Source organism: Olea europaea, chromosome 10 (assembly GCF_002742605.1).
Source record: "Olea europaea var. sylvestris chromosome 10, O_europaea_v1, whole genome shotgun sequence".
NCBI lineage: Eukaryota > Viridiplantae > Streptophyta > Magnoliopsida > Lamiales > Oleaceae > Olea > Olea europaea.
The window spans coordinates 14,022,662-14,046,809 of NC_036246.1; the positions used below are offsets into that span (position 1 = coordinate 14,022,662).

A 24,148-nucleotide genomic window follows, 5' to 3' on the forward strand; every position below is an offset into this window, starting at 1 on the left:
TTAAAATAGATTTGGAGATAATCTTGGGGAAAGAAGAACATCAAAAGGAGTAGTTTTCATATTAGTTAGTCCATAACTCGCACTCATATCAACTTTTTCATCAAAAGGAGTTGAAAGTTCAAATGTATGAAGAAAATTAGCCAAGACTAAATGCAACATCTGAAGGCCAAAAGTTGTGCCAACGCAAATTCTTCTACCAGCTCCAAATGGGATCGATTCGAAATTATGAGTCGAACCATATTCGAGGGTCTCTACGTAATTTCCACATGTTTACGATTAACTTCATACCTGTAAAAGTAAGATCTCACGTTGTTAATATAAATTTAATACCTAATGCATAACAACTTAGCTAGAAGCTAGAATATTTCTCTTGAAAAGTTGATCGTTAAGACGGATACCTATAATAAATATCAAATTAACAAGAATTTCAACATATCTAAAGTTCAACAGAAGTAATTAGATTTCAAAGTTTGTATTTTCAAACAAGTTAACATGTTGTGTGATCATGTTAAAGGTAAAAATATAAAAATAATGATCTTCATTTCTTGTAATAAGATTGATCTTTTAAAGTAGAAAAAAAGCCCATTACATGTACCTTTCGCAATGTGGTAACCTGCTACTTTGCAGTCATCCGAGAATTCTATTGTGGAACCCAATAAAGGTGCAGGGTATAATCGTCAGGCCTCTTCAACAATGGATTGAATATAAACCAGTTTGTTAGTATCTCATTCTTTTACTACCTTTCCTTTACAACATGAATGTCCAATTCTTCTTGAGCCTTTTTCAATACATGGCAGTTGTTTAGTAACGGGGCTATTGTCCATACTAGCATAACAATGGTTGTCACCTCCACCGCCGATTAAACTCTAATGATGATAAGATAAGAGCTACTATTAAAATAACCTTTTAACTTAATGTAAGAGAAGAATAACTAATTTTCGCACAAGTTGGTTTAGCTAAAAAATGTTAATAAAAATCAAAGTTAAAGTTATCAATTAATTCTAACCACAATTTATGGAATCCTCAACTATTATTAAAATTTACTAAAAATCTATTTTTTTTCAAAAAAACCAAGCAAGGCTTAGTATGTTCAGATGAAAAGTAACTTTTACCTAATTTCTAGATTGACGACCAAATATGTTCTTAATTATTAAGCCTCGTAATTCTTTCTTATGATTACCCAACCATGCTAGAAGTACAACTTTTTGTACAATTTGGTAGACAAGGGGGTCATGTACAAAAAGTTGTACAAATAGATTAATTCATGATTACTTCCTTTATGGCTTAGACACTCTATGCTTATCGAATTACTTTGTCACATTGTTCTATTGACATATTATGTATTGCGTTTGATAATACTTAAAAGATCAAGGAAGAAAAATGAATATGTAACATGCAATAATCATCTATTAGTGAATACAAAACGGATACCATGTAGTTCTTAATGCTTTTCAACTTTTGGATTTCATGAAAATCGAGAAATTCCTGGGTTTTTTCTCCCTGTAGACTGATATAAAATATCAAGAAAGAAAAACACATCAAATTTGGAAAGGTAGGATCAAATCAAGAATTGGACAAAAATAAATAAATAAATTTACTAGGCATGTGGAATTGATGATTGTATCAGGATCATAATCTTGAAGATTTGTGCCTTCTACAGCTAATAGCATCACATCCAGGAAATCCTGCTCACTATCAGTATTTGCCTTAAGGTTGTGCTCTTCAAACCATTTCTCAACAATTTTATCCTTTTTTTTGCAGTTTCTTTCATTTTCTTCACATATCCACCTAAATCCAACCATCTAAGATAAGGATATTATCAGCTACAATAAAAAGTCCAGCCAAATGAAAGAAAATCCTCAACACTTTCTGGCACTGCCTCGCCTCTACTTTATCCCCATTAGCAGTTGCACCATAATCTCTCTTCCCAGCAACCATTCTAAGAACAATATTCAAATTCAAGTCCCCAAACCACTGCTTCATTTCCACCAAAACTTGACCCGAACAATCTTTCTTCTTGTTCCAGTACTTGTAAAACTCTTTTATGGATACCTGTTAAACCCATGATTCAAATAAGTACAATTTTGGTGGTTATCTAACATCTTAAACTTTCAGATGAGTTGGTTAAATAGCAGACAAAAGACTTTAATTTAAGTTTCACCACCTTCAATTTATAAAAAACATACCTATGATCATAAATATTGAATCCATTCTCCAGATGAACGGCATGTTAGAGACAAGATTGAAATAAATACATGTGGTAATTCTGTAGGATCTTAACCTTTTAGATAAGTTGGTCGACAATACCTCAGTTTCGGAAACACATATATGTTTAAGGAGCTCCAGTCTACGGGGGGGAGAATAATTCGACAGCTATTAGTTCGCATAGTTCATGCCAATTGGTGCCATAAGGGGAGAATGGAAACATGGCGAAATCATAGTGTCACGACCCGTATCGAATCACCCTTATGGACCGGACATATGTCATGCGCCGATGGTAGATACCAGCTAAATGTCAGACCCACCAATAAGGCAACTTTGATTTGGTTTAACTGTGACATTTTTTTAACAATTTTGACCGAGTATCCTCTAAAATATAGACTAAAACCACTTGAAACATTATAAAATTTCCCAAACATATGTAACTTAAACACCAACTGTTGGAAAAATTTCATCAATTGGGGCCACACATGTATATGATTAAAGTGTGCATTGCTATCTTATAGTTTTAGTCCATTAAAGTGATCCAACGAATTTAATTTTCGACTAATGGGTATCAATTATTATGGGATTAAAGTGTAGAGGCCGGGTGGTTGTTTTAAATTGATGAGGGGCCAATTTAAAGCAAACAAAAGATGATAATTGCCTACAGTTATTTATCATGGGGTCATGGTCACCAACTGACATGATATTTCATAACCTCTGCATCCCCATCAGCAGAGAGTTTTTTCAAGAATTCCAAGGAAAATCACGGATCAATTGTAAGATTGTAACCCGTTCAAAATCACTGTTAATCTATGGATCAAGGTACGCTTCCGCTTTCTTGTTCTCTTTGATTCAACGAGGAGCATTACAATTTTGGTGAAAGGATCTCTTGATTTCTTTCAAATTCTGAATTATCAAAATTCTATCAAGTGGTATCAAAGCTACTCCATTGTTGAATCTTTGAGAATATCAGGTTTTAAGAATTCTGAAATTTTGGGTTATTTATCTTTCACATAAATATTTGGAATTTTTGGGCATATACGGCTTCCTCCTGTTTTATATATATGAGAATCAAAATTCCTCTAGAAGAAAATTCCATTTCTATGTACATAAGATTATATATTTCAACATGGATCAAGTTTTGGAACATGGATAAAAGATATAGAGCTAGTTTGTTTGGACTTGCTGTGTTGTTTGCTTTATCCTCAACTGTAATTCCTGCATCAAATGGTGAATTTTTACGAATTGGACTAAAGAAAAGGAAATTAAATCATATTTCAGTTTTAAGGAATTGCTGAGCATAATTTTGAATTGAGGAGTTGCTGTGTAATTTTTTTTCGGTTTGGTTGGGCAGCGCGATTGTGGTGCAGATCGCTGCAACACGCAGCGCTGCTGTCGCTGCTGCGTTTGTGGCAGCAACAGCGCAGGCGCTGCTTCGCTGTTGTTCCGGTGCAAGGCTGCGCTGGCGCTGGAGAAGGAGAAAGAGAATATATAGAAAAAAAAAATTGATTTGGGTGATTATTTTGGAGACGGGGGCCTAGGTGCAATTTGGGTTATTCCAGGACCAGCTTACAATTATCATTTAGGTTAAAATTTAAGGATTCAGTCCCTGTAGTTTAGAATTCATCCAATTGGGCCTTTTAAGTTACGGATTTAATAATTCAGGCCCCTAAGTTTGAAAATTAATTAATTTGGGCCATTTAACTTCTGAATTTTTGCAATTAAAGCCCTCAATTTTCATAATTAATTAAAATTGGCCCCTAAAGTTTAAATTTTTCAAAATTTAAACCCCTAAAGTATTGAATTATTAACCCTTAGGTCCCTAAAGTTTCCATACGCATCTATTGATGCAAATTAGGGTTTCTCTTTCTCAAATTTCAATACTAATACTTCTTTAAGAGGTATTAATTAAGGTCTAATTATTTGGGACAATCTAATTCAAAATATTGGTAATCATTTATTTAAAAAAAAAATTAAGGTTGCCTAGCATTTTAAGTAAACTAATTGAAACAATATGTCACCAAAGTGATCTATTTTGTGTAGATTGATTTGTTTAGGATGCTTGGATGTTGTGTGTGTGTCTTTTCATGCGAAAATTAGCCGGCCCAAAGGAAGGTTAATATCTGGCAGAATTACATACACACTTGTGATGATGAATGTGTGACAATTATAAAGTTTTCATGTGAATAATAAATCAATTCAAAGATGGGTTTATTATTTGACAGGAGTTATTGTCAATGTTCGATCATTATACTGAGAGTACTACTTGCAATTAATATTACTGTCCAAAAACTTGATATTGATATTGCACTATGTATCTTGAGATGGGATTCACCATTATTTGAATTTATCAATTATTAAATGTGGATATTAAATTGAGCATAATTAATCTTTTTTTTGTTCTCTCTACAGCTAGTTCATCTGCTACTATATCTGCCAATATTAATTCTATTCACATACTTAATGGGACAAACTTCAAGGATTGGAAGGAGAACATATTGATTGTTCTTGGCTGCATGGATCTAGACTTTGCTCTTCAGATCGAGCAACCCTCTCCTCTTATGGAAGAAAGTTCACCTGATGAAAAGAGGAACTTTGAGAAGTGGGATCGCTCAAATCGCATGAGTCTAATGATCATTAAGCCCGGCAGTCCGGAAGCCTTTAGAGGTGCAGATACCGAAGAGGTATCTAATGCCAAGGAGTTCCTTGCTGAAATTGAGAAGCGTTTTGCAAAAAACGATAAGGCTGAAACAAGCACTCTTTTGCAGAGCTTGATTTCAATGAAGTATAGAGGCAAGGGAAACATAAGGGAGTACATCATGGAGATGTCTCACATTGCTTCAAAACTTAAGGGACTAAAGCTCGAGTTGTCTGATGACTTGCTCATCCATTTGGTATTGATCTCGCTTCCTGCACAATTCAATCAATTTAAGGTCAGTTATAACTGCTAGAAGGAAAAATGGTCTCTAAATGAGTTCATTTCATATTGTGTGCAAGAGGAAGAAAGGTTGAAGCAAGAAAGGACTGACAGTGCTCACTTGGCAAGCACTTCTAAGATTAAGGGCAAGAAAAAGAAGAAGGAATATGAAGCTGCTCATAAGGGTCTAGCACAAAAGAAAAAGAAGAAAAACAAAGGAACTTGTTTCTTTTGCAACAAGGCTGGACATGTGAAGAATGATTGTGCCAAATATTGCAATTGGCGTGCAAAGAAAGGTACAACTATTACTTTGGTCTGTTCTGAGGATAATTTAGCTTCAGTACCTAAAAACACTTGGTGGATAGATTCTGGTGCTACTACTCATATAAGTGTTTCTATGCAGGGCTGTCTGAACTACCGAAAGCCAAATGATGGTGAAAGATACATCTATGTAGGTGATGGCAAATCGGTGGAAGTTGACGTAATACGCACTTTTAGGTTGTTATTAAGAACTGGTTATTATTTGGATTTGAAAGACACTTTCGTTGTACCGTCTTTTAGACTGAATTTAATTTCTGTTTCTTCGTTAAACAAATTTGGATATTGTTGTTCATTTGGAAACAATCAGTTTAGTCTTTTGTTAAATTCAAATGTTATTGGTACTGATTCGGTATCTACATATGATAACCTATATTTACTTGATATTATTGTATCATATAATGAAACCTTGCATTGGAATCACGTGGTACTAAACGCATATTAAATAAAGAAAATTTAGCAAAATTATGGCACAAGCGCTTAAGTCACATATCAAAAGCTAGAGTTGAACGAATTGAGTCGGATGGTATTTTGGATTCCCTTAACTTTACGGATTTTGATGTATGTATTGATTGTATCAAGGGAAAATAGGCCAAAACAAAGAGATTAGGTACTAACAGAACTTCGAATGTCTTAGAATTGATACACACAGATATTTGTGGACCGTTCCCTACGACTTCCTGGAATGGTCAACAATATTTTATATCATTCATAGACGATTACTCACGTTATGGGTACCTATATCTCATTCATGAAAAGTCTAAGTCACTGGACATATTCAAAAAATTTTAAACTGAGGTTGAAAATCAACTCAACAAAAGGATAAAAAGCGTTAGATCTGATCGTGGTGGTGAGTACTATGGCAAATATGACGAATTAGGTGAACAATGTCCAAGACCATTTGCCAAATACCTAGAGGAATGTGGAATCGTCCCTCAATACACTATGCCAGGATCACATAGCATGAATGGTGTAGGTAAAAGACGAAACAGAACTCTTAAGGACATGGTAAGGAGTATGATTAGTCATTCAAACTTACCAAAATCACTCTGGGGAAAGGCATTAAAGACCGCAGCTTATATTCTGAACAGAGTACCAACTAAGGCTGCTGCTAAAACACCTTATGAGCTTTAGACAGTCAGAAAGCCTAGTCTAAAGCATTTTCACGTTTGGGGATTTCCAGCTGAGGCTAGGCCTTACAGGCCACATGAAGAGAAATTGGACTTCAAAACAGTAAGCAGCTACTTTATTGGCTATTCTGAGCGATCTAGGGGCTACAAATTTTATGATCCCACACTTAAGTCAATTTTTGAAACGGGAACTGCAACATTTTTTGAGGATGTTGAGTTTGGAGAGAGGAATAAGGTTAGAGACATTATCTTTGAGGAAAAAGTTGAGGGAGGATAGGTCTCGATTCCTACTATTACTTTTGACAATGTACAGGTTCCTATACCTGTCATTGATCAAGAAGTATATCCAGAATCTCAACAAGACAATGTTGAAGAACCTCCCACCCAAAATGAGGTAATTATTCCAGAAATACAAACTCAACAACCTCAAGAACCAATGCCATTAAGGAGATCCACTAGAGAAAGGAAAAATGCTATTCCGGATGATTTTATAGTATTTTTCCAAGAACATGAGGAAAATGATGGAATGATGGAAGAATATCCAATCAATTTCCATCAGGCCATGCAGGGTTCTAACTCTCAAAAGTGGATTGATGCCATGAATGAGGAGTATAAGTCTATGCAAAATAATAAGGTTTGGGATCTTGTCCCGTTACCAAAAAGTGCGAAGCCCATCGGTTGCAAATGGATTTTTAAAACCAAAAGGGATTCGAAAGGTAATGTAGAAAGATATAAGGCTCGTCTTGTGGCTAAAGGCTTTACTCAAAAGGAAGGCATCGACTTCAAAGAGACTTTCTCTCCAGTTTCAACGAAAGACTCTTTTAGGATAATTATGGCACTTGTTGCGCATTTTGACCTTGGGTTATATCAGATGGATGTTAAGACGACGTTTCTCAATGGCGACATTGACGAGACGATCTATATGGTGCAACCAGAAAACTTTGTGTCTGGAGACCCGAAGAATATGGTTTGCAAATTAAAGAAATCCATCTATGAGCTCAAGCAAGCTTCCCGTCAATGGTACCACAAATTTCATCAAGTGATTATCTCATTTGATTTTGAGATAAATGCTATTGATGATTGTGTGTATCACAAGTTCAGTGGGAGTAAGCATATTTTCCTGGTTTTGTATGTTGATGACATACTGCTTGCCGCTAATGATATAGGCAAGTTGCACGAAACCAAGAGATTTCTGTCAAGGAATTTTGAGATGAAAGATCTTGGTGACACCTCTTTTGTGTTAGGGATTCAGATACGTCGAGATCGTTCTCGAGGTATTCTTGGATTGTCACAAAAGAACTATATTGATATAGTACTTAAGAGGTTTGGCATGCAAGACTGCAAACCAGGTGACACCCCTGTCGTTAAGGGAAACAAATCTAGTCTCAAACAATGCCCGCAAAATGACCTTGAAGTTAAGGAAATGCAAAAGATTTCCTATGCATAAGCTATTGGGAGTCTAATGTATGCTCAAAATTGTACATGTCTAGACATAGCATTTATTGTTGGAATGCTAGGCAGATATTTATGTAACCCTGGAATGGATCATTGGAAAGCAACCAAAAGGGTTATGAGGTATTTAAAGAGAACAAAGGATTACATGCTCACATATAACAGATCGGATCAGTTGGAGATTATAGGGTACTCCAATTCTGATTTTGCTGGATGCTAAGACAGTAGAAGATCCACATCAGGCTATATCTATCTGCTAGCTAGAAGAGCTATTTCCTGGAAAAGTGCCAAGCAGACACTCATAGCTTCTTCTACCATGGCTTCAGAGTTTGTAGCATGCTATGAGGCATCTAACCAAGGAATATGGCTGCGAAACTTTGTCACTGGGCTGTGCATTCTGAATGGCATAGAAAGACCACTAAAGTTATATTGTGACAATAACTCGACAATTCTGTATTCCAACAACAATAGGAGCACATCTAAGTCAAAACACATTGACATTAAATTCCTGGTCGTGGAGGAAAGAGTACAGAGTGGACAAATTTCCATAGAACACATTGGGACGAACACCATGATTGCGGATCTGCTTACTAAGGAATTGCCACCCAAGGTCTTTCATGAGCACACTGCTCGTATGAGTGTCAGATTTATTGAGGATATCGTGTTTTAGTGGGAGTTTGTATTCTTATTGCTTTATGTTTAATTGGACACATTTGTGTATTTGGGTATTTTTCTGTACAGAAATAAAGTATTCAATTCATTTCACTCTGTTATTATATTCAGTATTGATCTCACTTAAGATATAAGGTTGGACCAGTTGGAAATAAATATGTTTGGATCACATAACATGTAATTTCCATACTACGCTCCCATGATTGATCTATGTCATTTGGTTATATGGGTGTACGTGACCATTGATGGATTTAGTCACATTAAGGGTGACGAAAATCGCTTTTATCCTACATCAGTATGACTAATGGACAAGATTGTTTGGAAATACCCTTAATAATGATAGCAAATTTTGAGCTCATAAGGTTGTACACATTTAAAAGATTACATGTATGGCCCAGTGAAAGATTGTTGGAAAATTTTCATCAATTGGGGCCACACATGTATGTGATTAAAGTGTGCATTGCTATCTTATAATTTTAGTCCATTAAAGTAATCCAACGAATTTAATTTTGGACTAATGGGTATCAATTATTATGAGATTAAAGAGTAGAGGCCGGGTGGTTGTTTTAAATTGATGAGGGGCCAATTTAAAGCAAACAAAAGATGATAACTGCCTACAGCTATTTATCATGGGGTCATGGTCCCCAATTGACGTGATATTCCATAATCTCTGCATCCCCATCAACACATAGTTTTTTCAAGAATTCCAAGGGAAATCACGGATCAATTGGAAGATTGTAACCCGTTCAAAATCACTGTTAATCTATGGATCAAGGTACGCTTCTGCTTTCTTGTTCTCTTTGATTTAACGTGGAACATTACAATTTTGGTGAAAGGATCTCTTGATTTCCTTCAAATTCTGAATTATCAAAATTCTATCACCAACCCCTTCAAATATAAACCATTCAAAATAAAGCTCACATGAATGAAATTTACACTTCTTAACAAATCAAATACCCTAAAGGCCCAACATAATCAAAAGATATCAAATATGCAATGAGCCCATGATATTGATACATTTCCTGACAAAAATGCATGTATCCCAAAAATATGAACTGTCTAAACTGACAAAATGGTTCACACAACTAACGATAATGCATGGCTCAACTTAGTAGATCAATTGGCTCCGAAGCTGCTCAATTCGACTGCTATCTGATAAAGAAAATGGTGAAAAGATACACCAGCTTATAGCTCAGTGTGTAGATAATTTGCAAATGAGTATACTTTTTCCATTTATGCATAATTTTTGAAAAATCTTGTTTTATTAAAACTTTTAAATATTCTAAAATTTAGTAACACTTTTAAAACTAAACATAATTGCATCATAAAATTCTTTGTTCTTAATTCTAGATACGCAACTGTAAGGTATAATAAATGTAAACAATCTGATATCAGTACACATAAGTGAAAATATCCTTGTACAGAACTTTAAGCTAAAATCATTACTCTAAAAACTGAATAAACTAGATTCTGTAGTCTGAAATCTGATAAGCTGTATAATACTGGAAAATCATACCTAAAGGTACTCGAAATAACCTTACTCATGTATCGATTAGTACGGATATACATGGCAAATCTATTTAATTTTGTATTTCTAAAATTCTGAAATTTTGGTCATACGCGCGCAGAGCTGCCCAAAGGCTATAATCTGGTCATACAATATGGAAACACATTCACAATAGTGCAAAGCGGGTAAAATCACCATAACTGATCATACACTATGGAAACACATTCACACCAGTGTAGAGTGGGTATGGTCATACACTGCGAAAACACATTCACACCAATGCAGACTAGGGTAAAATCACCTGGGTACTTTCTGGTGATTTTAAAAATAAATTTAAATATACTTAAAATATTTAATATCCATATAACATGCTAATCAAATTATTTAATTGAACTGAATTTAACTTTAAAAACAACTGATTATAAATTCACTTTGTTTTGAAAATCATGCTGTCAAATCAACTATATGAAATAATAAATTTTCTAGTTTACTATAAATTTAGTAAATATTAATTTCTGAAAAATAAGTTTTTATCCACTCACAAGTCAAAATACAGGCTAGGAATGTAGATAAACTTTTTCGATCTCCTCGTTACCACCTGAAATACGTTACAAAATTACCAATTGAACCACTGCCGAAACAACAAATCTTTTATCTCTAATCAGGGATGGACCCAAGGAGGGTCCCATAGGGTCACTTGACCCTCCAGTTCTTTTTCTTTTCTTTTTCTTTTTTTAAATGTCTTAGTTTTCAAACTCACTATGGAATATCAAATGAAGTTGAAATATTACATTTTTAATATCATTTTGAAGTACTCACGGCCTAATATTTCATGTCATTAATGGTGTGAGAAATGGTCAATCATAACAAATGTTACGATGCATCAAAATAGGTCGTTCCAATTTAATATTTCAAGAAATTCAATAACAAGCTAACTTTACAAATTATTCGACGATTATATGCTAACCTTATCCATAAATCTTCTATATCCTCTCAAAACTTATTTCGAGAACTATATCATAAACATATCGAATTATCTAAATGGATATTAAAAATAGTTAAATGTATGTCAAACGTGTATGCCAAAGAGAAATTTATAAGTCGTCTTTTTTATTTAAAAAAATCAATTATTTTATTAATATTTATTATTTTTACGCGACAAACTTCTCAATATAATTTAAATCATTTTATTAGGAAATCTTATATGTGGTATGATGTCAAATTTTTATTTTTATTTTTTGGACATAAAAATTTTTAATAAAATTTTTATTACTTCATAGGGTTATAAATTGTTATACTTCTTTTTCATCTTGATTATTTTTATATCTAAAAGAAATTTATATATAAAAAAATTCAATCATTTTTAGGATTTTTTTTTTATTATTGTTGCCTTTTCCTTTCGATCAATTAATTATTTTTTTTAAATGACGTCAAAAATTTTAGGAAATTTATTAGATTATTTTTAAAAAAAATTAATTGATTGAGAGGAAAAAGTAACATAATAAAAAAAATTCTAAAAATGATCAAAATTTTTTAGATGTAAAAATAATTAAGATGAAAAATATAACATTTTATAATCCATATAAAGTAATAAAAAAAATTTCGTCATTTTTTTTAAAAGTTTGATTGTGACCCCCAATTTAAAATGTCTGCGTCCGCCCGTCTCTAATGACAGTACTTAAACTAGATTTCTTGATACTTGAATAAATTTTCCAAATTTTCCTTTAATCAATTGGAGCTAATTTCACTTTATTCTAGTCTCTTTACTAATAACTAATTCATCAAAATAACCTTCATCCCAAACATAAAAATAATTATCATTCGATCTAGTGAAAACTAACACAAATAACTCAACCAATTTAACATTCATGTTGCTCCATAAACTATTTTTTCATTTGAATATTTCATCACCACAATCTTTTCACTAATAATACTTAATCAAGAATCCCAAACAAAAATCTAGGATTTTGCTAAGTATTGTATTTCTTACCTTGATTCAATTGAAAATTAATCAATCAAACAATTTAAGCAAGAAATATACTCCTTGTACTAAATTGAAAATTTAACCAACAAATTTAACCAACCCTAGCAACTTTAAAATCGTCCTTCCATAACAAAAAATTTATGTCTTTACCTCTTGAAGAAATTGAAGAACTTGAACCCAAAAATTAATCAATCAAACAATTTAAGCAAGAAATATACTCCTTGTACTAAATTGAAAATTTAACCAACAAATTTAACCAACCCTAGCAACTTTAAAATCGTCCTTCCATAACAAAAAATTTATGTCTTTACCTCTTGAAGAAATTGAAGAACTTGAACCCAATTTTTTTTTTTTTTTTTTTTTCACTCGTTTTTTCTCGGTTTTTCTTCTACTGCCTGATTCTCAACTAGATTGTGCGTGTATATATGTAAAATGGTAATAAAAAATGGGTTTTATTGCCAAGTTAGTGGAGCACTAACTCATGCTTGAAAAGGGAGTCCCTCAACTTCCATATCATAAGGCATTAAACCCTAAACTTCTAGAAACATATAAGTAGATCCCAAAATTAAATTTTTATCAATCATAAACCCCCAAGTATTTTCAATTGTAAGATAAGCCCCGATAAAATAATTTATTTCATTTTAGTCCCTATTTGACTTTGACTCTGAGAAGTCAACCTTTGATTTTTTACTAGAAAAAATTTTGGTTATAACAATCGTGCTTCTTTAAAAGAATTTCGTCCTCGAAATTCAACTGGCATCTGGCTGGGTAATAAATAGATGAAGATATTGAGCATCTATCTAATCCTCATTCTCCCATGTGGTTTCTTCTACCGTTTGATTCTGCCAAAGTACCTTTACAAATGAAAGTGTCTTGCTTTGCTAAATATGCACCTTTCTGTCTAGAATTCTGACTGGATCTTCTATATAAGTCAAATTCTCCTTCAAATGAATTGGTTGAGACTCTAGAACATAAGAAGGGTTTGCAATGTACTTGCGAAGCATGGAGACATGAAAAACATCATGGATCCTGGATAATTCAGTTGGCAAATCTAATCAATATACAATTAGACCAATCCGCTCAGTAATCTCATAGGGTCCAGTGTATTGTGGACTTAACTTTTCTAGCTTGCCAAACCTCAAAACCCCTTTCCAAGTCGACCATTTTAGAAATACTTTATCTCCAACTGCAAATTCAAGATCTTTCATGTGCCTATCTGTGTACATTTTTAGTCATCCCGTGTTGCTTATACTTCCTTATTCTACAAAATTCAATTAGTCCTACTCATTTTTTTTCTTATACTTCCTTATTTTGTATCCTATATCACTTATCCTTTCTATACTCAAGAAATGAAATCGAAGTTATTCGTGTGTCCCCCTTTTTTTATTCCATAAACGTACCTAAATGCACATATCCATTTAATTATATTTCTTAAGCAACATATTACCCCATAATAAGTAATAATAATGAAGTCTATCTTATTTTTCTTATATCCCTTAGTATAATCAAACAACTCATAAGTAATTGAAAAAAAAAATTGAATCACTTAAACATTAATCTCATCGACGCCTAAGGTATACAATAACACATTGTTATCTATCCATCAACAAATCATCACTTTGTCTTCCATAATTTCTCATCATATAGCATAAGAATACAACATCATGATTTCTATCCTCATCTCATATTTGTGGTCACAAATTACCACAAAATTTTGATAACGCTAATGACCATTTGGCTTCCAAAGTTAATTAAAATTCCTCGTTGACTATCACCAATTACGCAGATAATATCATTCCTTTTTATTTATCATGCCAACTATGACTAGAGATTTTTCTATGAATACATTAAACATTCATGCAATTCTACATATAATTTGATACTTAAGTGACTGCAGCATCTATCACTTCGAATGCCTATAAGTAATTAACCTGCAAAATCATCAAAGTTTTCACTTTTAAAATAACAATCTATTTAACTCTTAATAGGCTATATGCACCACAATTCCAACCCAACAACTAATAACAATTTCAACCATCAGATCATTGCAAATGACATACATACTATTCATTTCTGCATCTGTTAGAAGTATTCTTCTACCATTTTAAGTTCCAAACATTCTAGTAGCAAGAGTTTGAGAGCCTGTGATTTCTATCACCACGACATGTAACCACACGTACTGAATATGCATGATATACCAATGTATGAACTATGAAAACTTTATAAACCATGCTCTGATACAAACTTTCACGACCCGTATCGAATTACCCTTATGGACCCGACACGTGCGTGCGTTGATGGTAGATACCAGCTAAGTGTCGGTCCCACCACCAATGCAACTTTGACCTACTTTAACTCTGACATATTTTTATAAAAAAAATTTAGCAGAGTTTCCTCTAAAATATGGACTAAAATCACCTGAAACATAATAAAATTTCCCAAACACATATGTAACTTAAAATATGGTATACCAACCCCTTCAAATATAAACTATTCAAAATAAAGCTCACATGAATGAACTTTACACTTCTTAACAAGTCAAAGACACTAAAAGCCCAACATAATCAAAAGATATCAAATATGCAATGAGCCCATGATATGGATACATTTCCTGACAAAAATGCATGTACCCCAAAAATATGAACTGTCTAAACTGACAAAATAGGTCACACAACTAACGACAATGCGTGGCTCAAAATAGTAGATCAAAAGGCTCCAAAACTGCTCAACTCGGCTGCTATCTGATAAAGAAAATGGTGAAAAGATATACGAGCTTATAACTCAATGAGTGAATAATTTGCAAATGAATATACTTTTTCCATTTATGCATAATTTCTGAAAATGAGTGGATAATTTGCAAATGAATATACTTTTTCCATTTATGCATAATTTCTGAAAATTCTTTCTCTATTAAAATTTTGAGAAATTCTAAAATTTATTAACACTTTTAAAACTAAACATGATTGCATCATAAAATTCTTTGTTCTTAATTCTAGATAAACAACTGTGAGATATAATAAATGTAAATAATCTAATATCAGTACATATAAGCGAAAATATCCTTTCACAGAACTATGAGTTGAAATCATTACTCTAAAAATTGAATAAGCTATATTCTGTAATTTGAAATCTGATAAGCTGCATAATACTTGAAAATCACACCAAAAGGGTAATGGAATAACCTTACTCATGTATCGATTAGCACCAATATACATGGCAAAACTATTAAATTCTGTAAATCTGGTCATACGCGAGCAGAGCTGTCCGAAAGCTATAATCTAGTCATACACTATGAAAACACATTCACAATAGTACAGAACGGGTAAAATCACCATAACTGATCATACACTGTGGAAACACGTTCACACCAGTGAAGAGTGGGTAAAATCATCATATGGAGTCATACACTGTGGAAACACATTCACACCAGTGCGGACTAGGGTAAAATCACCAGGGTATTTTTTGGTGGTTTTAAAAATAACTTTAAATATGTTGAAATATTTAATATTCATATAACATATCAATCAAATGATTTAGTTGAACCGAATTTAACTTTAAAAACAACTCATTATAAATCAACTTTATTCTGAAAATCATGCTATCAAATCAACTATATGAAATAATAAATTTTCTAGTTTAATATAAATTTAATAAATACTAATTTCTGAAAAAAGCTTATCCACTCACAGTTCAAGCTACATGCTAGGAAGGAAAATAAGTTTTTCCGATCTCCTCGCTACCATTTGAAATACGTTACAAAATAACCAATTTAACCACTGTCGAAACAAGAAATCTTTTATCTCTAATGATAGTACTTAAACTAAATTTCTCAATACTTGAATAAATTTCCAAATTTTTCTTTGACCAAGTGGAACTAATTTCACTTTATTCTAGTCCCTCTACTAATAACTAATTCATCAAAATAACAAACATAAAAATAATTATCATTCAATCTAATGAAAACTGACAACCAATTTAACTTTCATTTTGCTCCATAAACTCATGTTTTCATTTGAATATTTCATCACCACAATTGTTTCCACTAATAATACTTAATTAAGAATCCCAAATAAAAATCTAGGATTTGCTAATTATTGTATTTCTTATCTTGATTCAACTGAAAATTAATCAATCAAACAATTTAAGCGAGAAATTATATTCCTTGTACTAAATCGAAAATTTAACCAACCCTGGCAACTTTAACATCATCCTTCCATAAGAAAAAATTGATGTCTTTACCTCTTGAAAAAATTGAAAAACTTAAACCCAAGCTTTCCTTTTCTTCTTCTTCTTCTTCTTCTTCTTCTTTTTCCCCCACTTCCTTTTTCTCATTTTTTCTAGATTTTTCTTCTGCTGCCCGATTCTCAACTGGATTGTGTGTGTATATATGTAAAACAGTAATAAAAAATGGGTTTTATTGCCAAGTTAGTGGAGCAGAGGAAATAGTGGCCAATAGCCGGTTGACCCGGCCATTTTTCCAAAGAGGCCTTTGACCAATTAAAAAAAAAAGAAAAAAAGCAAAAATGTTTAAAATATTGAAAATCAAGAGAAATCCAAATTTACCCTTACTATTTAAAGAAGAAAGAGAAGATAGTAAGGAAAGAGAAAAATTACTGTAGCACTGATAAAAAAGGGAAAATAAACGACCCATATTTAATGTTTTTATGTTGATTTTTGGGAGAAAAAAAACACGATTTTGTATACATGTGTTGATTTTTGGAAAAATGCATGATTTTTTGGTAAGGATAATAGTTTGGGAGGAGGAAAATGGAGTGGAGATCGTCGAAAATGAAGTTTTCGGACGATCTCCACAAAGGAGACGATTAGCCCAGCTAACTGGGCCATTTAGGCATGCCCAGACAACTCAGACTCACCCAGACGCCCCAGTTGGCCGTCTGGGCGCCAGTTGACTAGACCGTCTGGGCCAGTCAACTGTGCCCAGACGACCCAGTCAATTGGGTCGCCTGGGTGCCCAGTTGACTGGGTCGCCTAGGCACCCAGTTGACTGGGCCGACAGTTTTCTAGGCCTAGAAATTTTTTTTTTAAAATTACTTATTTATTTATCTTCTTTAATTTTTGAAGTTAACTATTTATTTTAATTGCTTATATTGTGTTGTCTAATATTTAATTATTATTTGAATTGTTTAATTTTAATGTATATTATGTATTTAAAATTATTTCTTTGAAATGCTTAATATAAATGTTTTATTATTTATCTAAATATTTATTATATGCCAATTTAGTTTTAATTACTTATTTTATGTTAAGTAATAGTAAAAAAAATTAAAATAAATAATTAAATATTAAATAAGTAATATACATAAAGAACTTAAATAAATATTTAAACATCTGTAAAATTATAAATAAGCAATTAAATTAGAAAATTAAATTATCAATCAAATTAAATTTTATCAATCAAATTAAATTTCTGCAAAGCAATTAAAATAAATTTTTAAATATTAATAAGCAATATGCATAAAGAATTAAAAAAAGTATTTAAACATTAATTAAAAATAAATAATTAAATTAAGTGTTAGTAAAATAATTAAAATAAGCAATGAAAATATTAAAATAAATTATGAAAATAAGTGTTAGTAAAAAATTTAAACAAAATAATTAAATATTAAATAACTAATATACATAAAGAATTTAAATAAATATTTAAACATTCGTAAAATAATAAAAATAAGCAATTAAATTAGAAAATTAAAATCTCAATCAAATTAATTATTTGCAAAGCATTTAAATAAATATCAATAAAGAATTTAAATAAATATTTCATGAATTATGTAAACTGTTTATTTGAGTAAAATAATTAATTGTTTTTTATTTCATTTTATTTAGAATATAAATAATGAAATAAATATAATAAACAATTGAATATTCAATAAACAATTAAAATAAATGAGAAATTAATATAAATAATTAAATGAAGTAAATAAATATGAAATAAACTATTAAAATAAGTAATTAAATATTAAACAAACAATATACATAACCAATTAAAGTAATTAATGAGATATTTAAATAAAATATTAAATTAAATATTTAATAAGTAATTTAATAAATCAAATAATACTTTAATTGTTTATGTATATTATTTGTTTAGTATATAATTCTTCATTTTATACTTTATTTGTTTATTTAAATATTTCACGAATTATGTTAATTATTTATGCATATTGTTTATTTAAATAAAAATAAATAACTAATTGAAATAAATTAAATAAATATTAATAAAATAATTAAAATAATGAATTGAAATAATAAATAACTAATTGAAATAAATTCAATAAACAAGTAACTTAAATGTTAATTAAGCAATAAAAATAATTAATTAACATAAATAACAAATAAATATAAATAATAAAAACTAGTTTAAATATGTAATTAAATATTAAATAAATAATTGACATAAATAATTAGAACTTAAATATTAAATAAATATTTTAAATGAACAATAAATATAAAAAGAAGTAATTTAAATAAGTAATTAAATATTAAATAAAAAATTTAAATAAACAATTGAAATAAATAATTAACGTTTAAGTATTAAATAAATAATTTAAATGAACCATAAGTATAAATAATAAAAATAAGTAATTAAATATTAAATAAACAATTGGAATAAATAATTAACATTCAAAATAAACAATTAAACATTCAATTAACAATTAAAATAATTATTAAATAAACAACCAAACAATTAAAATAAATCATTTAAATACACATTTAAATATTGAATAAATAATTTAAATAAATAATTAACAATTAAATATTCAATAAACAATTTAAATAAATAGTTAACAATTAAATATTTAATACACGATTTAAATAAGTAAATAAACTATTTAATTTTCAAATATTATGCTCTATCTATTGTCTTTTATGCAAGGTCCAAATATTTTAAATTTTACAAGATGAATTACCATTTAGACGTCGCTATGAGACAGATTCCTGACAAAGTTACGTCGAACTATAATTTTGTCAGCTTCGCATTAGTTCTAGATTTGTTGGACGAAGAGCGCGTAGACCTGTTACACCGATCCTTCTTATGACGGTAACTTTGACACAATTAGGAGATCCATTTAATAAATGCGACGATATGTTTGACAAGTTGAAGTTGGGAATATTTATACTAGAGAGCATACCGAGGTGTCATCACAATAAGACGTCGATCGACGTCTTTCATTTGGAAGTTGTTGATGACATTGATACATTCAACAACTATCCATGAGGACAAAGCTGACAGTTATCTGTTCTCCTCAACAATCCTGAGGTACGTATTATTCATTTGTGATTTATGTTGTATGTCATTTCGAAATTTCGATGCATGGTCATTAACTCGGTGAACATTTAAATAATAATTAAATGATTACTTGAATGATAAATAATTAAATGATTATTTAAACGATAATAAATAACTAATTGAAATAAACTCAATAAACAAGTAACTTAGATGTTAATTAAGCAATAAAAATAATTAATTGACATAAATAACAAAGAAATATAAATATTTTAAATTTTACAAGATGGATTACCATTTGAACACCGTCATGAGACAAATTGCTGACAAAGTTGCGTCGAACTATAACTTTGCCAGCTTCGCATTAGTCCTATATTTGTTGGATGAGGAGCACGCAAACCTGTTACACTGATCCTACTTATGACAGTAACTCTGGCACAGTTAGGAGATGCATTCAAGAAATACGACGATATGTTTAACAAGTTGAAGTTGGGGATGGTGTTTATACTGGAGAGCATACTGAGGTATCATCACAAGAAGACGTTGATCGGTGTCTTTTGTTTGGAGGTTGTCGATGACATTGGCACATTCAACAACTATCCATAGGACAAAGCTGACAATTATCAGCTCTCCTCGACGATCCTGAAATACATATTATTCATTTTGTGATTTATGTTGTACGTCATTTCGAAATCTCGATGCATGGTCATTAACTCAGTGAAATGTTAATATGTCAGCTTGAATTGCTCACTGAGCTGATACCGTTGATCGAGGAGGAGGGTCAGAGTCATATCTGAAGAGATACAGTACGTAGGTGAAAGAGGTCCCAGACAGTAACAAAGAGTAGCGGAGATGGTGACAGAGAGGGTGACGGTGGAGGGGTTGGGATGTACACAGTTATTTCATTAGAATCAGTATGGATGTCAGTGGAGATGGAAGAGGTGTCGGTGGTGAGGATGAAATAATTGCAATAATTGTAATTCTTTTATTTATGAAATAATTGTATATATTGTGAAATTTATTTAAATAAGGTAATGAAATATTAAATACATACTACAGACAACTAATTAAGATAATTTATAAATGAAATATCTAAATAAGAAATTAAATTAAATATTACTTTTTTATTTAATTAAGTAATTAAATAAATAATTAAACAACGTAATTAAATATTAAATAAATAATATACATAAGTATGTCGAAGAGGGCCCCCAACTTGACAAATAATGTCGCGAGTTTGGATGACACCTTGTACGAAATATATTATTGACGTGCCAGAGCAAATTGTTAGCAAGAGGACTAAATTACTGTCACAACATATTGTTTCTTCGTACACGATCGAAGCAAAGAAGAGAACATCTGTTGGCGGTACGTTGCCCAACCTCTTTCGTGAAATCGACTAGGGTGATTGTGAAATCTTCGCATTTAAGTTAGGGCTGTAAATGGATCGGATATATGAATCGGATTTGCTCAAATTCGATCCGATCCATTAATCCAAAGGATATTTGAATGTTAAATCCATATCCGATTAACTATGTTATCGGGTATCCGATCCGAAATTGAACAAATTAGAAAAATAAAGATTTTATTTATTTATCAGATAGGAATGACCTATATCCATATTTGATTCATTTAGTTAACGGATTATCGAGTTTGAATCTCGATTGGGTTATCGGATTTAAGGCCCTAAATCCATCTCCCATTAATTTCATTGGATTTAGATCGAATTCGGATCAAAATCCAATCTATTAATTCATTTAGTTAACGAATTATCGAATTCGAATCTCGATTGTGTTATCGGATTGAGACCCTAAATCCATCTCCCATTAATTTCATCGGATTCGGATTAAAATTCAATCCATTGACAACCCTAATTGAATTACATTAAATTTTTTGCATCGAACGTGGTGTAGAGGTAATAAACTAAACACACATTAAAATGCAATCGTTCTTTTATGTACATTGTGATCCGAAATTGTAATAATTTCAAAAGTAAGCATTTTTTTTAAAAACGTTTGTAATACTTCAGTTTTTATGTAATTATAGAATAAATAACTAATTACTCTTAATTACATATATAACACACTACAAATAAAGAAAATTGAGAAAATCAATAACACACTATAAATAGAGAGTACATAGGATTTAAATAGATATTACATATTCGTTGGGTAGAGAGTAATATACCATAATTGGGAACTTCTCACTCAACTTCATTTTGTTGAGCAAATATAGTATTGGCATTATTGAATAGTGTTTGATGTATTGTAAATCTGATCATGCCTAAAGTTCAACTTCCATCTCTGTTAAATATTCTCATACACCATGTGATTTATGTTCTAATTAAATACTAAATAAATAATATACATAAACAATTAAGATAATTAATTAATGAGATATTTAAAGAATAAATTAGATTAAATATAAATTTTTTATTTGAGTAAGTTTTTAAAATAAATAATTAAATAAAATAATTAAATATGCATAACCAATCAAGATAATTAATAAAAAAAATATTTAAACAAGAAATCAAATTAAATATTGGATAATTCCACATGTACTAATTCATAAGGATGTTCATAATGTACATATGGAATTCCATGAGTGGAGGATCGAAAAAACTGTTTTTCAAATATCCAATAATGTTATGTCATCTGTACATTATGGTATAATATTTTTATTTAAATAAGTGATTAAATAAACAACTAAACAAAGTAATTAAATATTAATGACTAATAATAGACATAACCAATTAAGATAATTAATTACTGAAATATCTAAATAAGAAATTAAATTAAATATTATTTTTTATTTAATTAAGTGATTAAATAAACAACTAAACAAAGTAATTAAATATTAAATAAAGAATATACATAATTAATTAAGATAATTAATTAATGAAATAGTTAAATAAGAATTAAAATAAATATTAATTCTTTTATTTAAATAAGTGATTAAATAAATAATTAAATTAATTAATTACATTTTAAATACATAATATACATAACCAATTAAGATAATTAAATAATGAAACATCTAAATAAGAAATTAAATTAAATATTAAATTTTTATTTAATTAAGTGATTAAATAAATAATTAAAAATAAATAAATAACATACATAGCTAAGTAAGACAATTAATTAAAAATATTTAAATAAGAAATTAAAATAAATATTAATTTTTTATTTAAATAAGTGATTAAATAAAGTAATTAAATATTAAATGAGCAATATACATAACCAATTAAGGTAATTAATAAAGAAATATTTAAACGAGAAACCGAATTAAATATTAATTTTTTTATTTGAGTAAGTGTTTAAAATAAATAATTAAATAAGGACCAATTAAGATAATTAATTAATGAAATATTTAAAAGAGAAACCAAATTAAATATTTAAATGAGAAACTAAATTAAATATTAATTTTTTAATTTGAGTAAGTGTTTAAAATAAATAATTAAATAAGGACCAATTAAAATAATTAATTAATGAAATATTTAAAAGAGAAACCAAATTAAATATATATTTTTTTATTTGAGTAAGTGTTTAAAATATATAATTAAATATACATATATCAATTAAGATAATTAGTTAATGAAATATTTAAATAAGAAATCAAATTAAACATTAATTTTTTTATTTAAACAAGTGATTAAATAAATAATTAAATAGATTAATTAAATATTAAATATTAAATAAATAATATACATAATCGATTAAGATAATTAATTAACGAAATATTTAAACAAGAATGTAAATTAAATATTAATTTTTTTATTTGAGTAAGTGTTTTAAATAATTAATTAAATATAAAGTGAAAAGTGTTTGGTTTTTTTAATTTGTAATATAAGAGTATTTTTGTCTTTTTAAATAAAATTCTATCTTTGTAATTGTATAAATTACTTAAGGATATTTTTGTCTTTTACTCAACAAATGGCCATTTTGAAAATTGGCAAAATTTTTTGATCAAAGTGAAAAAATGGCATATTGACTTGGCTAATTTAAAAAGTACCCCTAGTGGAGCACTAGCTCATGCTTGCAAAGGGAGTCCCTCAACTTCCATATCATAAGGCATTAAATCCTCAACTTCTAAAAATATATAAGTAGATCCCAAAATTAAATTTTTATCAATCTTAAACCCTTAAGTATTTTTAATTGTAAAATAAGCCCCAATAAAATAATTTATTTCATCTTAATCCCTGTTTGACTTTGACAAGTCAACCTTTGATTTTTTACTAGAAAAAAAAATTTGTGTTATAACACATAGCCCATGTGTTTTGCTGCAAGAAATTTTGGACGTGAAGAAACAGTCATATCCCAGGTGGTGAACAATCTTTAGCCAATTCCCAGCTGCTCACCACTAGGGTTTTCTGTACTCCGAGCCGTATTGTAAAGATTGGTCCATACTTGTCCGCCATTGCTGCCAGGGTGATGTGTGGAAGACGCGAGCCACCTCCTATGAGGTGGAGGTTGCCTATAATGGGCCATGCCCCACCAGCTTCCGACGGTGTACTGTTTTTGCTAGCTTTAGACCTAGATTTCCAGTACAAAATCAAAAGTAGCGCACATATTGCAGCTATGGCAGAACTGAGATGTGAGACCGAGAATTCCATGGTTTTCTTGATCAAAGATGGGTTGCCTAGTTAATTTTTCACTATGGCCTGTGGGACTCATATATAGGTAAGCATGCTTAGTGAAGCTTAAAGTGTTTGCTTATA

General features: G+C 30.2%; 1 pseudogene; it reads right to left on the reverse strand.

Annotated features, from left to right (window-relative positions):
* On the reverse strand, nt 1-24,043 carry LOC111400323 (annotated as a pseudogene).
* Between the last annotated feature and the right edge of the window lie 105 nt (nt 24,044-24,148).